Source organism: Cupressus sempervirens, chromosome 10, assembly GCF_028749045.1.
Source record: "Cupressus sempervirens isolate cs-2001-9-10 chromosome 10, ASM2874904v1, whole genome shotgun sequence".
NCBI classification, from domain to species: Eukaryota; Viridiplantae; Streptophyta; class Pinopsida; order Cupressales; family Cupressaceae; genus Cupressus; species Cupressus sempervirens.
In genome coordinates this window covers 553,023,183-553,029,182 of record NC_143127.1, presented here as the reverse complement: position 1 = coordinate 553,029,182, position 6,000 = coordinate 553,023,183, and the positions used below count along the sequence as shown (strand labels likewise).

At 31.2% G+C, this 6,000-nt stretch overlaps 1 pseudogene; it reads right to left on the bottom strand.

The window, feature by feature from the left end:
- Window positions 1–1,577: 1,577 nt before the first annotated feature.
- On the bottom strand, window positions 1,578–2,645 carry LOC149535086 (protein argonaute 1-like; annotated as a pseudogene).
- Between the last annotated feature and the right edge of the window lie 3,355 nt (window positions 2,646–6,000).

Genomic DNA, 6,000 nt, shown 5'->3' with positions numbered 1-6,000 from the left:
TGGAAAATTCAAAATTTTGTGAATCCCATATGTCTAGGGACAAACACACAAACGCAAATATACTGAAATGCATTTTGTTTATTACCCCAGTACACCCATAAGCAGTTTCACATCCAACTCAAGATATCCCATATCTACAAATAAAGATGGTATTAGATGCTTAGTTGAACATTTTATTAGTAGAACATGTTTACTTTTACATAGCTCTGGATCAAAATGTAATCGAAAAACTCATATTCAGAACAGGATAACTAAACAGGTTCAGGCAATTTGTGTTGTAGTTTATAACATTCTTGTAGTAAGTTCTTTTAATGATGTAACTACCTTGAGGATTTCACTTCTCATCTAGCTTTCTCTAACAAATATCTCCTGCACTTAACATTCAATATGTCAACAAAATATTCTACAAACACATAACACTCAAATGTCTAAATATCATGAAGATATATCAATATGCCTACTTATCCAAGTATATCATTTTCTTATGGATAAAGGAAAATCTACTAAAAAAAGAAAAGACCACTTTTTACAAATTCACATAGGCCATTCATTGTGGGAAAGTAGAAAGCAGATCTAAAGTAAAAATAAACTAGAACTAGCCCACAAAAATGAAGAGCAAATAAGTAATGCAAGTATATAATTTTCATTACCTAAAAGTTAAATTTAGGTTCAGAGTAGAGTTCCTTTGGAATACCTTATAAAATGAAGGGAAAACTAGACAACTGACTTGAATTTGGAATATACGTAGTATCAAAATCCTTGGGAATGTGAACCCAAATGCTCAAACATTTTATCTATTCATCACCAGCACTAAACAAAACTCCTATACCTTGTTATATTATGATATTCCATCAAACTTGTGATGAGCTTTAAGTTGGACTTGATTCATTTAAAAAAAGGGAAATAGTAAAATACAATGGAAAAGATATCGCAAGAGAAATTAGTGGACTAGCAATGGAAACAAGTTTATGTTTTTGACTTGTACCTTTACTTCAAATTTTTGTATTGTCTTTATCATGAACTGATCATTGTAAGAAAGATAAAATACACTGCCACTCTTTCCTAGGGAGGAGAGTTCCTGCAAAACATCATTTCCACAAATAGAAAGCATATAATCAGATGCATCAATTTTAAAAAGTTCTCGAAGATGCCTGAACATTGTGCAAAAAAACTAAGTCACAAAATGTTGTTAATATTATAATATCTTGAGATAACAACCAAAAATATAAGAATTCTAGAGATCGTAACATTCCCACTGAAATTGTAACAATCAATTTTCTCAAATATGCTTGAAGAACTGAATCATTTTGGATTAGAAATTTAGGATATCTTTATGCATAAAATGGTAAAGGAAATAATCTAGGTTTAGGAAATTAAATCAAGTAATTATTCACTATACATTGCTAGGAAGGGCTTCCACCTCAGCCGCCACCACCATATCCACCCCTAGCTCCACCTTGTTGAGGATACCCTCCTCTTCTTTCTGGGCATGCATTTTAGTGCTCTTGAGCTTCTTTTTCAGTTAGATATATTTGAGGAAATTTATTTTATATTCCAAACAAGAGGAAGTAGTGACATTATAAACTAGGAAGGCCACTAGACAATGAACCACTATTTGATGTACCAGGCTCCATATAAAATCGAGCATGAAAGGTAGCCAAATGGGCATAATATGCAAGAGGCACTACACAGAAGAAGCAGAAACAAATCAATGAAGCCATCCTAGCATATGAACATAAAAACTATTTTGAAGACTTAAGAACCATACCTATAAATATAGAACATGTGCACCTTGCATATCTGTAAACACACCAATACAAGAGCAGCAGACAATTAAATCCCAAATTGATGTACAAAAAAATTTCAAATTAAATATAAAATTAGAATATGATATTTGATACATGAAAATTTCCACTATATTTGATGTTCTTATATGCATGTTGCATGAATAATCTAAAAGCAATTAGCATTGTAGGATAATTATGAATTACAATGCTCCTATATAAATATTACTAATAGTTATGCACTGTACATAAAAAAATGAATCAAGAGAGTTAAATGAAAGGGGATTTACACTAGAAGATATGCATTGTGCATAACAAAACGAATCAAGAGAATTAATGAAAGAGGATATATGTGTAACAAAGATTGTTTGTTAATGATTGCAACCCATCAGCTGTAAATTTTTTCTCATCCCAAAGAACATGATAATGTGCTAGTCTATTGGTCCCCTGTAAATGATTAAAACTAGATTAGTTTTTGTTATAATACATGGCAAAGAAAGCATGACAAGTTGATCTAAGAAATAAGTATTATACCTATATCCTAGCATGAGTGCAGAGATAAAAGTCAAATTTTGTGGGATGGCAAATTTTGGAATCAACCACAGTGCCTAAAAAATAGGAAACCTACATGAGTGTTACAAATTGACGCCATTGAATGGAGTAGAACAGTACTATATAGCCTTATAGGACCTTCATACATGGAAAGATGTTCCCACTTATGTCTATAGAATGCCTATCTACATGGTTGTTCCTTGTCTTAGAGAAGAATCTTAAAAGCATCAAGAATAAATCAAAGACAGAGCATGACACAGTTATTAGAAATGAATCATCATTTTCAACAAAAAGCGTGAATGTTGACATGGCTTTATATCATGAAAATCAAGCAAGGGATCAACTTGGAAGTTTTGTGTCAATTGAAAGACAACATCAACATAAAACTCTATACCCAAATAATGTGTCAACCATTAGTGACTCTTCTTGGACTGAGGAAGATAACAAAAAATTGAGGAAGGACATTGAGATGATAGTCAAGGAACATCACAATGCTTCTAAAAATGCTTTAGTAGTTTGGGAAAAGTATGACCAACTTACTACAAGGCTTTCACAAGACTTGGTAGAGCAGTTAAGATTGATCATCTAATTACATACAGGTGAGAGAGTATGATGGGTTAAAGGTGAATAATTAAAAAATTCCAGGATGTAATAACAAAGAAATTAGATTATAGCAATCTGCTTTCAAACTAATTAAATAATGGTATGGTCCACCTTAAGATCATAGACTAGTAGATACTATTTAAGGTTTCATCTTCTAAATAACATAGGTTATTAATAAGCTAATTAAAGGTCTAGAATTTGGAACAGGTGAATAATAAATAAATTCCATGAGGTAATAGCAAAGAAATTAAATCATGGCAAACTGCCTTCAAACAAGTTAACCAAAAGTTTGGTCCACTTAATAATCATAGACTGGAAGATACTAGTAAAGGTTCCAATATCTAAATAATTGAAGAATGATAATACACAATTCAAAGGTCCAATTATAGAACAAGTCATTGAATTGTTGGCTAATCTATTCATTGTTTCCACCAACCTATCTCAGAATGACCACTCAAAGAAAAGCTCTAAGGTTTGACACCATAAACCTCCTCCAATAACTCATGTTTCTTGCAAAAATTAAGATATGTAAGAGTGTATTCAAATTGTTCAATTCTTGGTTCTTTTGGGAAAAAAGTTGAGTATTGGTCCCTGATTTAAGTTTTAAGTTTCTAGATTCATCCTGGTGATGTTCACACAAAAGAAGGCCAATGAACCAAGCTACTATTAATATTCAAATAGAGAAGATTTCATTTCCCACATTAATACCTTGATACTCAGGAGAGACACTGAGCAACTTGCAATTTCAAGTTGCATACCATATTCAATTGCATTTAAAATTGAGGCATGTGGACAGAGAAAGCAAGCAACACACCAACAAAATACACTTTTTAGAGTACATCTATGTCTTGAAGTCTTCAAAAGTACCATATCCATCTGTATATCCACCTTGATAACTTATGTATTTGGCTTCAAAGTTTTGATATGAAAAGACATTAGAAAGATGTAAATTACTCCATATATTGCAACTTTTCACCTTTCTAACATAATTGAGTTGTCTAATTTCTTCCCTAAATAGTTGTAGTTTTAGATTTCCATGCATGCAGTAAACCCATTTAGACTCTAGAAGATCTTTTCAATAAATCCAATACATTTAGGTAGTAAGCTATATGAGATATAGACTAGCAATACAACTAATAAATTTCTAATTCATTTTACCAACTAATTGAAAATGTATGTCAAATTTTCATACACAAAAACTGAGTAGTTTTCAAGTTAAAACAAAAAGATATTAATGGTCTCATACAAAAGTAAACACAAGATTAGAAGATTAAAAAATAGTGCCATATTGTAGAATAGGCTAAAATAGAAATTGTGCACTCAAGACCCTCAAATTTCAGAACTGAGCATCATTTTCTTTTTACCTAAAGTAGGTTTGGAAATAAATCAAAATATATTCTATATTCTTTATTCATCAAGAATTATGAAATGTCATTAATTGAAGGCATTCAATTTTGTGTGCAAGTGGGAAAGTTATAAAGTGGTTACCTTGTCAACTGAGGTATTTTTCCTACAAACAATATTTGCACTTCCAATATCACCCGTGGTAGAGAACTTCACCCCTTCCTTGGTCACAGAAATAACAACTGCATGAAAAATAATAACAATGTATTAGTACCTCTACAAATTTTTCAAATATAAAACTCACATAAAAAGCCCATTTTTTTGTGTCCAAAACTTCCACATCAACAATAGGGCAGTGCATGATCAAGGTTGTATAACCATACAACATCAATGTTCCTGCTCTCTCACAAATCTTGGTACCAATTCAAATAAAAATGTTACTAACATGAAACAAATAAAAAACTAGATTCATTTAGTACACAATATGATGTCCCAAACTAACAAACAAAAATCATACAAGTATAGCCCCCAGCAAAGCGTGGCTCTATGAGACATTTCATTTCAGGTACTAGGAAAATCAAAACAATCAACACTTTAGTTCCTTTGCAAAAAAAGTAGTCTAATAGAGGTAAAAAAGAAAGAATTAAAGAAAGGGTAACTGGGATAAGTAAAATGAGCTATAAATGCTCAGAATCACAAAATTGCTTCTATTTCTATAGTACTTATGCAAACACACAAGCAGTTACACTTATTAAATAAAATTGTCATACTGCAAACATAACAATAAAAGGAACAATTTGATAAGACAATTTTAACTGGCATTTTTGACAAATTCTACAAGAATTTAGATGAGAATAGTGAAGTACAAAAACTTGGAACCTTGAAATAGATACAAATTATCTGAACAAAGTAAAATTCTTTTCTTGTCTCGCTTGATATACAAAATACGCCCAACATCATACCTATGTCACCAATGGTGCTCAAGTCTTTGTAGATACGAGAAAACTCTTGTGATGGCATCCTCACAATGGATTGATACTCTAACTCAAGAATACCCAAATGTTCAGTGTCAATATCCATTAACTTCATTTCAAAGTCAAAGATCTTATCCTGGTCTGATTCAAAAATATGAATAATTTGTAAGAAAGTAGTCACATTTATTTGTCATTTAGTTTCCAAAAATATAAATTCAAAACAAAAAAGATTACAAATTAAACTTTGCACCATATCATTAGATATATCAAGGAACAAGAAATAACATGAACACTTTATTTTGCACAAGGGGACACAAATCCAATTCTAGTTTTGCAGCATAATACATGAAGAAAAGGCATGACATGTAAAAGTCATGCAAAAACAAAAACCTTACATAACATAGAGAGAGGTATAGTCCCTATCCTAGTTGATAGTCTTCTCTCCATGCATACAAATGACTGATCATAATCATATAAAATTTAACAATTCATTTGAAAAAAGGGATAACAAAGTTCAAGAATATAAAGACTAATCTGTCAAAATTAATTAAATAAGAAGTTAAATAAAAGCCACTCAAGAGCTTTTTGAAGAAAGCAACTATCTTGGGACTAAAGAAAAGATCTCATTCACATCTAAGGTTTAGGAATTTATCATTATCACATCCTTACAAACAAAACAAAAATATAACAGTACACTTCATGAATCTATCAATGTCAAATCCTTGCAGACAAAGTACCAATAT